Source organism: Balaenoptera borealis, assembly GCF_965194805.1.
Source record: "Balaenoptera borealis genome assembly, chromosome: 16".
NCBI classification, from domain to species: Eukaryota; Metazoa; Chordata; class Mammalia; order Artiodactyla; family Balaenopteridae; genus Balaenoptera; species Balaenoptera borealis.
The window spans coordinates 16,743,132-16,756,643 of record NC_138872.1 but is presented as its reverse complement, the minus strand read 5'-3'; the positions used below and the strand labels follow the sequence as shown (position 1 = coordinate 16,756,643).

General features: G+C 38.6%; 1 protein-coding gene and 1 pseudogene across 4 annotated transcripts in view; one reads left to right on the top strand and one right to left on the bottom strand.

Moving 5' to 3' along the window:
• TOX2 (TOX high mobility group box family member 2) overlaps window positions 1-13,512 on the top strand; it is a 270,975-nt gene that overhangs the window by 82,466 nt on the left and 174,997 nt on the right. The window lies entirely within an intron of this gene.
• On the bottom strand, window positions 6,800-7,569 carry LOC309614225 (cadherin-23 pseudogene; annotated as a pseudogene). Its single transcript has one exon. The product of its transcript is annotated as a cadherin-23 pseudogene (transcript).

The following is a 13,512-nucleotide window of genomic DNA, read 5'->3' as shown; positions in this document are numbered from 1 at the left end:
AAGTTTCCTAACCCTTCTGAGCCATGGACTTCTTCACTGAGCAAATCTTTTGCATGCATAAAATAAAACACATTAGATTATGAAGGATTCCAATTATTTTGAAATGCAGTTATCAAAATATTAAAAGAAGACATTTTTGGTATAGTAATAAATGTGCTTCTTTATTAATGCACTAAATACCAAGAGCTAGGGACAGGTCTAATTAGTATCATAATTTTGAAGCGGTGATGAGTGTAAACAATCTTTCAAGATAGCAGCAGCGACAGCGATGTGATATGAAAATATCTGTGATTTCTCTTGGTGACAAAGTCACGGGCACTGCAAACACTTTGGTTTGTTGTCAGTCTTCACAAGGGAAGGAAATGCTGAATTTCAGTTAGAGGCAAGTAAAGAGAAAGACGAATTTTTTTTTTAGATCCAAATTTACCAGCCCCCTCCAGTCAGATCCCTTCTCACTGATGGAGTTAGAGGTGAGCCGGGAAGAGCTTGGACCCCAGGATGTTTCAGTGTGGAGAGATGCTCCTGACAAGTGTACCCCCCGTGGCTAAAATGGGGGGCCCTATAGGGTGGCCCTCCTCAGCAGGCAAACCTGGGAACTGTGTAGGGCCTGCCCCTTCCTCTCTTCAACCCCAGGGAGTCACAAAGCCTCCTTTCTCAGGAAGACCAAATATAAACAGTTCAGGATTATCTTGAGAATAAGATGTTTGTTCACTTTAAAAATTGCAGACATGGCAAAGCGCTCAGGCCCACAACTGCAATTAATAATAATTTAGGTCAATCTTTCCTGGGGCGAAGCTGCATCTCGATTTTAGAGACAAGACCAATCTTTTTCTTGTTTTGTGTTCAGGTAACATTATGTTGTTTATTTGTTCTTAGTCATAGATATTTGTATTGCTTTTTCCCCCAGTTATAAAAGGAATACATGCTTATTGTAAAAATTTCTAAACACTACAGAAAGTGAAATTTCCCCCATTTTAACCTATTCTCCAGAGAGAACCACTGATAATGGAGAAGAATACATTATGTGTGCTTTTTGTCACCATGCATGTACTTACACACATTACCACTCATATAATTCTTTTTTTCCCAAATTGCAGTCTATGAAAATTGTTCTATAACTTGCACTTTTCACCTAAGACACCACAAATATTATTTGCCTATATGTCTGTCTCCTCAACTGGAATTTGAGGTTCAGAGGGGAAAATAACAGTGCTTTATTAATCTTTATAAATCTAATACTTTGCCCAATAATTTGTACATAGTAGGATTCCATAAATATTTGCTGAGCTAATAACCAAATGAATGAATAAATGAAGTTTTTAAAAAACTGTATCATAAACACCTTTCTATATTTGTTCATTGAACAATATTTCATTGTTTCAGGGTAGCTGAGAATTAAATTGTATGGATATGATTAACTTTTTCAATAACCACTAATGGGTACTTGGACTTGGGCTGTTTCCAATTTTTCAAGCTTATATCTATTCTGTGCTGAATATCCTTATATCAATATATATCTTTGCTTACTTTTTTATGCACTTTTTTATAGACTCAGAGAAATGATGGGTATTGCCAAATTGCCCTTTCTCTAGGTTGTACCAAATTACAATCCTATCACCAGAGAATCTGTTTTCCTGTTCCCTCACTAACATCGAGTATTTAAAAAAATAATATACTTTGAAATTTCAAGCTTACAGAAAAGTTGCTAGAGAAATACAAAGAACTCCCATAGACCCCTCACCCAGATTCTCGAATTGTTAATGTTTTTATCACATTTGTCATCTTTCTGCATGATCCTTTTTCTGAATCCTTGGAGGGCAAACTGCAGATATAGTATTGCTCATCTCTAAACACTGCAGTGGGTATTTCCCCAAACCAAGTTTATTCTGCTACGCAACCCCCATGCAACCCTCCAGATCAAAAAATCAACATTGCTACAAGCACCACTGCCCAATCCACAGAACCCATTCAAATCAACTGTGCCGACAGTGTGCCTTTTCTCTTCTGGTCCAGGATGTTCTCCAAGAATCTGTATTGCATTTAGTTCTTATGTGCCTTCAGTTTCCCCCTGTCTTTGAGTTCTCAGTAGTACTAAAGGGTATGAATCTTACATTCTGTTGGATGACCCTCAACCCAGATTTGCCTCGTTTCCTCAATTCCAGACTCAGGTCAAGCTTCCTAGGTGGGAGGACCACAGAAATGATGCTGTGCTCAATCAGTGTACTGTATCAGGAGGCACGTGGCGGTGATCCATCTTACCCTGGAGGGGAGGCTCTCTGAGAATATGTCAATATTCTGTTCCTTGTCAAACCTCCATGGATGACTCCTGCTGGATCAATCACCTCTGTGACTGTTGCCAAATGGGGATTTTCTATTCCTATCATTCCTTCTACACTTATTAGTTGGCTTTCTATTGTAAGGAAAAGCTGTTCCCCTTCTCCCGTTTATTTGTATCAGCAGGAGCTCATGGATTCTTATTTTATAATCCATTTCTAACATTATTTTCATGCTCCTAGTGTCCCTGATTTGGCCAGCAGGAGCCCCTTCAAGGACACAGTGTCTCCTTTGTCCTTTTAACATGACTCCATGATTCATTGATCATTTCCTTACTTCCTGGCACAATGAGATATTCTAGGTTCATCTTCTCCTCTTGCATTTTCCTTGCCTCAGCCTTGGAATCAGCCATTTCTTTGATTAGTCCTGGTTCATTTCAGTGCAAGATGGTACGTAAAGCCAAGATGTGGGCGCTCAGTATGCCTGTTGCTACTGGAATGTCATGGCTTCTGTCTGTCTGTCTATCTATCTATCTACCTACCTACCTGTGTATGTATGTATCATCTATCTATCAATCCATTTATCTCTGTGTATGTATACACACATATAATCATTTATTCATTTATAAACTATTTCCATATCTATTTGTATGTATATTACAGAACCGTGAGTTCATATCCAACCTCCAATTCCAATCCAACACCTCAGGGTTCTTTAAGGCTCCGCTTTTACATTTGTAAATGTCTTCTCAGGCAGTGAAAATCTGGGCTCTTGTTATCCTCAACATTTTTACTTATTTCTTTAATTGATTTGATTATTTGCTAACGTAAACCCATCTCCCAACCTTGCCTTCTGTCTTCTTTGCCCACCAGCTCAGCAACCCGCTCACCATCCTGCATCTTTGGCTGCTTTGACTGTCAGCTCGTGCCTCTAGGCTGCCCCTCAAGCTTCCCTCACCACCCAGCTTCCTCGGTCTTCAGGCCTACAGGCCCCAGGACCTTTGCGTGACTCCCCTCACACGCCTTCACCTCCAGCCCTGCATCCTTGGCCACTGACTAGTGCCTCCGTGCTCCTACTCCCCCTCAGTATTTTCAATCACTAAATTTTGCCAATCTTAGAGTTTCAAAGAACTGTCAATGTTGTAATTTGAATTCTTTAATCATTAGTGAGGCTGAGTATCTTTTTATGCTATTTCTTATTTGAATGGCTTACTCATTTATTTTGCCCATTTTCTACTAAGTTCAGCTATTTTCTTAGTGATATGAAAGACTTCTTTGTACAGTAGAGACCTTGGCTCTTGGTCATATGCTACAGTTTGTCTTTTGATTTTGTTTATGGTGTTCATTACCATTTTAAAAAGTTATATGATAAAATTAACATTTTAGGGTTTCATATTCCTCAATTTTTGTATAAATATATTTTCCTAGCATTTTAATCATTTAAAAATATGTAAACCATTGATCTCTGGAATATTTTTTGGTATTAGGAGGAAGGCTGGGATTTTTACCCCACCAAAGGGCTAACCAATTATCCCATCTTTTACTGTATAAACCATAATCTTCTCACTAACTTGAAATGTTGCCATTATTATAAATTAAACTTCAATATATTTTTGGGTCTAAATTGGATTCTCCATTCTATTTCACTGATTTGTCTATCTCCTTAGGCAACATATCTCATTACTGATTACTGTAGTTTTATAATACATTTTAATACCTAATACCTGGTAAGGAAAATTCCCCTTCATTGTTCTTTTTTTTTTTAAAGGATTTTCACAGCTCTACACATTTATTTTCTTGGCAAAATTTAGAATTATTTTGTTAAGATCACAAAAAAATATTTTTTGAGGTTTTAATTTGGATTGCATTAAATTTTATATTATTTTGGGAAGAATTTATATTTTTTATGATGTTAGATTCTACTTAGAAAAAGGTATCTATCTTTATTCATGCAAATCTTTTCTTATATTTTATGTAGTGTTTTACTTTTCTCTGCATTAGAGGCTCTGCACATTTCCTGTTTGTTCATTCCTAAGTATTTTCTTGTTTTTGTTGCTATTGGGAAATGAGTCTTTTACTCCATAGTATTTTCTGACTAGTTATTACTTGTATATGTGAAAGCATACTGGCAGGAAATAGTAGTGCCTGATGTGTGTAAACACATGGGCTTTGGAATGGGACAACTTGAATTTCCATCCTAGCTCTGTTATTCACAAGCTGTGTGACTGTGAGCAGATAACTTTGCCTCTCTGAGCCTGAGTTTCCTCATTTTAACATAAGGATAAAAATAGTACATATTTGATGGCAATGTCCCCAGTAAGTCCTTAACAAATATTAGCTATTGTTATTATTATTTAAAGTTTTGTAATGAACTGTTTTCTTGAGCTATTATAATGCATATATTTCCCGAATTTAGTGTATTATTACTCTTGTATTCTTGTATTATATTGCATTATTGTATTACTTCTAATAGTTTATTAGTGATCCTCTTAGGTTTTCTAGAAAGCCAACTATATAATACATGAATATTTTGCAGATCCTTTTCCAAAGGGATCGGCAAATTAATTTATTTTCTTATTTAATGTATAGCTGTAATTGATTTGTTAATATTTTATTTCATGCTTTTGCATCAGTTTTCTTTTTTCCTGTTGTTTTCAGCTTTTAGTATAATTTATATGTCTGCTTTCTTAAAAAATTCAGAAAGTTTCTTCTTTCTAAATACTCTGGATCATTACCCTTTCTCCTTAAATGTATTTTAAAAATTATCATACAGTAAAATTGACTTTTTTGAGGGGATGTACAGTTCTATGAATTTTAACATATATATAGGTTTGCACAATCACCACCATAACCGGAGTACAGAATTATTCCATCACTATATACAACTGTCATGTGGTTCCAGAAAAAGTGGTGGGGGCAGGGAGGGAGAGAGAGAGAAGTGATGATCAGGAGGAACTTGCAGGACACAGAAGCAAGGGGGCTCCCAGGAATGGTTTCATGGGTAACGTCGTAGAATGTTGGACTGTGGTTAGTGGGATGGAAGACTGAGAGTCATAATAATTTGTTTCTTAAAATTACTATGCGGCCATTGACTTGAAATCTGAGGGCATATCAGTTAACATTTGTTTCAGAATGTAACTGTTTAAGCCTATGAATTGTCTTCTCAATATGGCTCCAGCTGTTTAAATAGATTTCTTCTTTGAGGCAAGAGTTGTTGAGGATAGAAAATGTCTCAATTTCCGTTTTTCTTTTGCCTTTACTATTACTTTACATTTTTATTGCATCAAGGTCAGTGTTTATGAACTGTAATATATCTACTTTTAGAATTTTTAGGTTTCCTTTGTGACCTAGCATATGGCAAACTTTTGCAAATATCACATTGGCACACAAAGAAGAAGAATATTCTCTGTTCCCTGTGTACAGGGTGTGAATATATTATATACACTCATATTTGATCAATTTTATTAATCATATTATTTAGATTATTTATATCCTTATTTATTCAACTTAACTGTCAAAAATCAAGGGAGGGGAGTTACAGTTTCCTACTCTTGTATTTCTATTGATTCCACATTGCATTTATATTTGTAGTTTTTGCTTCATGTATGTTGACACTACATTATCTGGAACATAAATTGTTATGACAATTATTCTAATGTTTTATACCTTTTATCATTATGGGTGATGCTTTTTTTTTGTTCAATGATTTTTGGTTTCAATTCAGCCTTTTCTGATATTCATATCATGGACTGTGGTTTCTTTTTTTAAGTTTAAGGTGTATAATGTAATGATTTGATATATGTATATATTGCAAAATTATTACCACAATAAGGTTAGTCAACACATCCATCACTTCGCATAGTTATAATTTTTTGTGTGTGGTGAGAATTTTAAAAAACTACTTGATCGTGGTTTCTCTTAGTTTGCATTTGCCTGGTACATCCTTGAAAATTATTTTACTTTCAACTCCTGCTCAATCCTTCTCCTGGCCTCCCACTTTCTCTGCCCTCAACTCAACTGACCAGTTACTGATAGAGTTTATCAAATGTTTTTACTTTTTAAAAAATAATATACTCGAACCTCTTTTTTCCTGATTTGTCAAGAAATAAAACAGTGTATCATAGTATCAATGGACTCTTTACTGTGAAAGATCACAAATCTAAGGGTTCATATTTCCTCCCCAACCCAATTTTGTTATGATCTGAGATTTTTATCACAGTTCATTATAGATATTCTATTTTTGTTGTTTACTTTTATTTCTTTTTTTTTTTTTATAAGAAGGATTTTATTAGGTAATATATACACTTTAGATGAGGCATGCTGACTTGATACACTGATAGAGGGAGGCGTACACGCTGGGAGCTACAGATAAAAAGGGGGAGTGAGGGAGAGTGGGCGAGGGTCCGGATGGAGGCCCCGGGCCAGCAGAGGCAGGGCCGGGGATGGGGGACTCCTGGGTCCTCCGGCCCAGGGGACTGATCAGGCCATGGCGCTCCTCTGCCCTGGCCTGGCCGGAAAGTGCTGCGTTAAATCAGGGCTCCACACGGGGGAGAATGCTCATAGATGTTGGTGCTGTAAGGCAGGTTGATGAAGATGGGGTCCATGTCCTGGTTGTCTGTGATGATGATGGCCAAGTTGGCCAGGGTGGACAGAGGCCTGGTCTTGTCTTGGTCCGTGGCATTGACGGTGAGCTGGTAGGCCTGCGTGATCTCGTAGTCCAGCTCCTGGATCACTGTGACAATGCCACGTGCGCTGTCGATGGCAAAGAACTGGGAGGGGGGCTGAAAGGAGTAGAGGACGCTGTCGCCTGCACCTAGGTCGGGGTCCGTGGCGTTCACGATGAAGATGGGCGTCCCCACTGGCGTGTTCTCAGGGATGCGGACACTGTAGGGCTGATTATGAAATGTGGTCGCGTTGTCATTCACGTCCCCGACCTGGATGTTCACCTTCCGCGTGATCACCCCCGGTGGTCGCTGACAGAGAACTCCACCGTGAACTCCGACTTGGTCTCTCTGTCCAGCGGCTGCCGGAGCCACACCACGCCCGTGTCAGGCTCCACGGCAAAGAAGCGGGAGGCCTCCTCCCCAGACAAGCCGAACACCAGGGGGTCGTTGTCCATGTCTCGGGCCAGCAACTGGGTCACAGACGAACCCACAGGCGTATCCTCGCTGATCAGCAGGTACGTATCAAAGAAGTGGTTGGTGAAGAAGGGCAGTCGGTTCACCTGGCCACAGCATCCAGAGATCAGCACAGAAAGCCAGACCACGAGGCAGCTGGAGGCGACGTGGCACCTCATGGCTCATCAAACGGTGCTCCCCTCGTCAGAAGCCCAAATCTTGGGACACCACACAGTCCTGGCCCAGAAGCCTGCATTGTCCGTGGCGGCCAGAAGTGGCCCAGAGAGGGGGCCACCTTGGCAGAGATGACACAGCACATCAGTGCCGGGGGCCAGAGACAGGCCTGACGCCCACTTTAGCAAACAGACCCAGAAATCAGGCCTGGGGGGCAGGGCACGGGAGAAGGCCCAGCCTCACATTCAGCTTTTGCTAAGGAATATCCCAGTTGTTGTTTACTTTTATACAATGTAGACTTTCTTTTGGAAATTATGTAATTTTCATTTTGACTAGAAATTAATTTTTACAGTTATTTCGGCTTAGTTTTATATTTAAAAGGATCCAAGACTCAGTTCTTGCCCTTTCTTTCAATAGCTTTCCTATTCCTGACTTCTAATTTTGAATTATCTCTTGGTTGTTTGGGTTATATTATCAAAACCTTTTTAAGAGAAATGTTGATGGATCCTACAGTCCTTGAGTAAATATGGATAAAATATTTGTTGAGTATAAAATTCTTTTTTTTAAATTTTTTAAAAATTTATTTTATTTATTTATTTTTGGCTGCGTTGGGTCTTTGTTGATGTGCACGGGCTTTCTCTAGTTGCAGCGAGCGTGGGCTACTCTTGGCTGCGGGCTTCTCATTGCAGTGGCTTCTCTTGTTGCAGAGCACAGGCTCTAGGCGTGCGGGCTTCAGTAGTTGTGGCACGCAAGCTCTAGAGCACAGGCTCAGTAGTTGCGGCGCATGGGCTTAGCTGCCCCACGGCCTGTGGGATCTTCCTGGACAAGGGCTTGAACCCATGTGCCCTGCATTAGCAGGCCGATTCTTAACCACTGTGCCACCAGGGAATCCCTGGGTATAAAATTCTTAAGTCACACTTCTGTTCCCTCAAAACTTTGCAGATGTTACTTTGGTCTTCTGACATCAAACGTTAATGTGGAGAAATTGAGGGGATTCTGATATTCTTCCTCTTGTTGATAACTTGGTATTCCCGGCTGGATATTTATATAATTCCTTCTTAAATTCTTTAAGCTGAACATCTTGATCAGAGTATGTCTAGATTTTCATCTGCCTCTAATAACATTTTTGCAATGCCATATACTCTTTCAATCTCCATATTCAGCTTTCCTTCATTATATGATGGATTATTTTTATGATGTATTTGTTTTGTTCTCTTCTTTAAGGCTACCCATCTGTATGTTGACCTCCATTGTCTGTCATCCATACAGTCATCTTCTCTAAATTGTCCCTAGCTCTTTGAGTCTTTCCTTTGCATTTTGTATGATTTTTTCTGTAGACTATCTTTAATACTCCCATCTTATTTTTCTCCTGTGTCAGTTCTATCCTCATGGTTTCTCGTCTATTTAATAGTAGCATAGTGGTATTATTCTGGACCAAAATTTCTTACCTTGGCTCTGCAATCCTTCTAATCTTATTCTGTTAAATTATTGTCTTATCTTCAGTTTCTTGGGATTGTGATACATTTGTGGTCTAATTTTTTTCTGTTTCCTGGGCCATGTATTTTTCCAAAACTGAGTTTTTAATCTGTTTTTAACCTGATCTATCTCTTCCTTTCCTATATTGCTGTTTTTTGAAATTTTCCATAGTTTTAATGGTATTTTGTTGTTGTTGCTTATTTATCTTTGAACTGGAGGAGTTTTATCAGGTCAATTATTTGCCAGATGCAGAACAGCTGGAGTCTCCCATACCTCCTCCCCCGTTTACCTGGGTCTTCTCTGTACCCATCACAACGTGAATTTCAGGGCTGCTCTTCTGGTGCCTGGAAGGTGGGAGAGGAGGGGCTGGGGACCTGGGTAGTAGTTACAAGTGAAACTTTTATGATTTTTCTCCACATAGCACATGGCTTAAAGCCCTGGAGGGGAGTCACTCAGCCTGGTTGGGGACACATCCAATCAGGGACAGTGGGGAGGAGGGACACTCTCAATTTCAGATGGTCCCAGCAGCTTCAGAGACAGCCCACCTTCTGAGGCTACATCTTTGCCATAAAAACAATCAGTTTCAGGCCATTGATCCAGCCAAGCTCTTCTGCCTTCTTGTGAGATTGAGTTTTAAAGATCCCAGCTCCTCCACCTATTGACAGGGAGGCCAAGTGGGTAATTCTTTGCATTCCACATCTTTCCCGGGCTACTTCACCCACAGGAAGTGCTGTTTTCTCTCTCCATTCTGTAAAGCCTTTATTTGTTGTCAGAGTGTTTGTCCCGGTGTTCATCCCCTTGAAAGAGTTCTGCTCCCCTCTCAGTTAGAGGTAAGTATTGTAGGTTTGTCTGCAATTGGTCAACTCACTATTTCCTGGAGTAAGGGGGGAGGGTCTTCTACCCCTGTGGTTCTCATTTAGGAAATGAGATTTCTTTTCTTTTGAATTTTTGAATTTTATTTTATTTATTTTTTATACAGCAGGTTCTTATTAGTCATCAAATTTATACACATCAGTGTATACATGTCAATCCCAATCGCCCAATTCATCACACCACCACCCCTACCCACTGCCACTTTCCCCCCTTGGTGTCCATACATTTGTTCTCTACATCTGTGTCTCAATTTCTGCCCTGCAAACCAGTTCATCTGTACCATTTTTCTAGGTTCCACATATATGCGTTAATATACGATAGTTGTTTTTCGCTTTCTGACTTAACTTCACTCTGCATGACAGTCTCTAGATCCATCCACGTCTCTACAAATGATGCAATTTCGTTCCTTTTTATGGCTGAGTAATATTCCATTGTATATATGTACCACTTCTTCTTTATCCATTCGTCTGTCAATGGGCATGTAGGTTGCTTCCATGACCTGGCTATTGTAAATAGGGCTGCAATGAACATTGGGGTGCATGTGACTTTTTGAATTATGGTTTTCTCTGGGTATATGCCCAGTAGTGGGATTACTGGGTCATATGGTAGTTCTAGTTTTAGTTTTTTAAGGAACCTTCATACTGTTCTCCATAGTGGCTGTATCAATTTACATTCCCACCAACAGTGCAAGAGGGTTCCCTTTTCTCCACACCCTCTCCAGCATTTGTTGTTTGTAGATTTTCTGATGATGCCCATTCTAACTGGTGTGAGGTGAAACCTCATTGTAGTTTTGATTTACATTTCTCTAATAATTAGTGATGTTGAGCAGCTTTTCATGTGCTCCTTGGCTATCTGTATGTCTTCTTTGGAGAAATGTCTATTTAGGTCTTCTGCCCATTTTTAGATTGGGTTGTTTGTTTTTTTAATATTGAGCTGCATGAGCTGTTTATATATTTTGGAGATTAATCCTTTGTCCATTGATTCGTTTGCAAATATTTTCTCCCATTCTGAGGGTTGTCTTTTCGTCTTGTTTATGGTTTCCTTTGCTGTGCAAAAGCTTTTAAGTTTCATTAGGTCCCATTTGTTTATTTTTGTTTTTATTTCCATTACTCTAGGAGGTGGATCAAAAAAGATCTTGCTGTGATTTATGTCAAAGAGTGTTCTTCCTATGTTTTCCTCTAAGAGTTTTATAGTGTCCGATCTTACATTTAGGTCTCTAATCCATTTTGAGTTTATTTTTGTGTATGGTGTTAGGGAATGTTCTAATTTCATTCTTTTACATGTAGCTGTCCAGTTTTCCCAGCACCACTTATTGAAGAGGCTGTCTTTTCTCCATTGTATATCCTTTCCTCCTTTGTCATAGATTAGTTGACCATAGGTGTGTGGGTTTATCTCTGGGCTTTCTATCTTGTTCCCATGATGTATATTTCTGTTTTTGTGCCAGTACCATATTGTCTTGATTACTGTAGCTTTGTAGTATAGTCTGAAGTCAGGGAGTCTGATTCCTCCAGCTCCGTTTTTTTCCCTCAAGACTGCTTTGGCTATTCGGGGTCTTTGTGTCTCCATATAAATTTTAAGATTTTTTTGTTCTAGTTCCATAAAAATTGCCATTGGTAATTTGATAGGGATCGCACTGAATCTGTAGATTGCTTTGGGTAGTATTGTCATTTTCACAGTGCTGATTCTTCCAATCCAAGAACATGGTATATCTCTCCATCTGTTGGTATCATCTTTAATTTCTTTCATCAGTGTCTTATAGTTTTCTGCTTACAGGTCTTTTGTCTCCCTAGGTAGGTTTATTCCTAGGTATTTTACTCTTTTGGTTGCAATGGTAAATGGGAGTGTTTCCTTAATTTCTCTTTCAGATTTTTCATCATTAGTGTATAGGAATGCAAGAGATTTCTGTGCATTAATTTTGTATCCTGCAACTTTACCAAATTCATTGATTAGCTCTAGTAGTTTTCTGGTAGCATCTTTAGGATTCTCTATGTATAGTATCATGTCATCTGCAAACAGTGACAGCTTTACTTCTTTTCCAAACTGTGTTCCTTTTATTTCTTTTTCTTCTCTGATTGCTGTGGCTAGGACTTCCAAAACTATGTTGAATAATAGTGGCGAGAGTGGACATCCTTGTCTTGTTCCTGATCTTAGAGGAAATGCTTTCAGTTTTTCACCATTGAGAATGATGTTTGCTGTGGGTTTGTCGTATATGGCCTTTATTATGTTGAGGTAGGTTCCCTCTATGCCCACTTTCTGGAGAGTTTTTATCATAAATGGGTGTTGAATTTTGTCAAAAGCTTTTTCTGCATCTATTGAGATGATCATATGGTTTTTAGTCTTCAATTTGTTAATATGGTGTACCACATTGATTGATTTGCATATATTGAAGAATCCTTGCATCCCTGGGATAAATCCCACTTGATCATGGTGTATGATCCTTTTAATGTGTTGTTGGATTCTGTTTGCTAGTATTTTGTTGAGGATTTTTGCATCTATATTCATCAGTGATATTGGTCTGTAATTTTCTTTTTTTGTAGTATCTTTGTCTAGTTTTGGTATCAGGGTGATGGTGGCCTCATAGAATGAGTTTGGGAGTGTTCCTTCCTCTGCAATTTTTTGGAAGAGTTTGAGGAGGATGGGTGTTAGCTCTTCTCTAAATATTTGATAGAATTCACCTGTGAAGCCATCTGGTCCTGGACTTTTGTTTGTTGGAAGATTTTTCATCACAGTTTCAATTTCATTACTTGTGATTGGTCTGTTCATATTTTCTATTTCTTCCTGGTTCAGTCTTGGAAGGTTATACCTTTCCAAGAATTTGTCCATTTCTTCCAGGTTGTCCATTTTATTGGCATAGAGTTGCTTGTAGTCGTCTCTTAGGATGCTTTGTATTTCTGTGGTGTCCGTTGTAACTTCTCCTTTTTCATTTCTAATTTTATTGATTTGAGTCCTCTCCCTCTTTTTCTTTATGAGTCTGGCTAATGGTTTATCAATTTTGTTTATCTTCTCAGAGAACCAGCTTTTAGTTTTATTGATCTTTGCTATTGTTTTCTTTGTTTCTGTTTCATTTATTTCTGCTCTGATCTTTATGATTTCTTTCCTTCTGCTAACTTTGGGTTTTGTTTGTTCTTCTTCTCTAGTTCCTTTAGGTGTCAGGTTAGATTGTTTATTTGAGATTTTTCTTGTTTCTTGAGGTAGGCTTGTATAGCTATAAACTTCCCTCTTAGAACTTCTTTTGCCGCATCCCATAGGTTTTGGATCATCGTGTTTTCATTGTCATTTGTCTCTAGGTATTTTTTGATTCCCTCTTTGTTTTTTTCAGTGATCTTTTGGTTATTTAGTAACGTATTGTTTAGCCTCCATGTGTTTGTGTTTTTTACGTTTTTTCCCTGTAATTGATTTCTAATCTCATAGCGTCGTGGTCAGAAAAGATGCTTGATATGATTTCAATTTTCTTAAATTTACTGAGGCTTGATTTGTGACCCAAGATGTGATCTATCCTATAGAATGTTCCATGCGCACTTGAGAAGAAAGTGTAATCTGCCGTTTTTGGATGGAATGTCCTATAAATATCAATTAAATCTATCTGGTCTATTGTGTCA